Raw genomic sequence first — 748 nt, 5'->3', positions numbered from 1 at the left:
ATGCCTCACCAGTATAAGCTGGTTTAAGTGATCAGAAACTGGTTTAAAATTGTAACAGAACAGAAGTTCAGTGCACATAAACCAGTTTCAAAATGGCCAAAACTGGTTTAAGGTAAACCTGGTTGAATGTAGTATCAGACTTAATTGATTTGAGTCAAACTGGTTTATAAAACTTTGGTCACAGACCCCTACCTGGTTTAAGTTAAACCAGAGTCCTCCAGCATCCAGGTATGCTCTCTGGGCTGGGCTGTCCTCTCTGCTCCAGAGAGTAGGGTTGGCCCCGCCCCCTGCTCTCTAGTGTGAGCAGGGGCCGGGGGCGTGGTGAGACACTGGCTGACGTGCCCCATTAAGGCAAAGTGGGCATGAAGGGTGTTAATTCTTCCCTTCTTCCCCACCCCTACCAACCACAGCCAGGGTCTGCCTGTTTTCCGGAGAGCAGAGTAGCAGAGGCGTAAGGGACTAATTCCAACTCCCTTGCGTCTTCCCCGTATCCCATCCTCGTCGCCATGTCGCCGCCAAGAGCCGCGGCGCAGGGTTCGGGGCCTTAGGAGCCCTAGTCGGCGGGCGGGTACTTGTGACGCTTGGAGTGGAATCAGGTACTCAAGCGTTTTGATTGAACAAAAAAGATTGTTTACTTACACTGCTCGTACAGTGCAGGTCAGAAGCTTGCTTCGATTACAGTTGTAAACAAAACTTGGGTCGGGCAGAAATTACAAAGTTCGTTTGGTTGGTCTGCAAATGTGTTCGG

The sequence above is a fragment of the Alligator sinensis genome, unplaced genomic scaffold (assembly GCF_000455745.1).
Source record: "Alligator sinensis unplaced genomic scaffold, ASM45574v1 scaffold221_1, whole genome shotgun sequence".
Taxonomy (NCBI): Eukaryota; Metazoa; Chordata; order Crocodylia; family Alligatoridae; genus Alligator; species Alligator sinensis.
Note: the sequence above shows the minus strand (reverse complement) of the source record.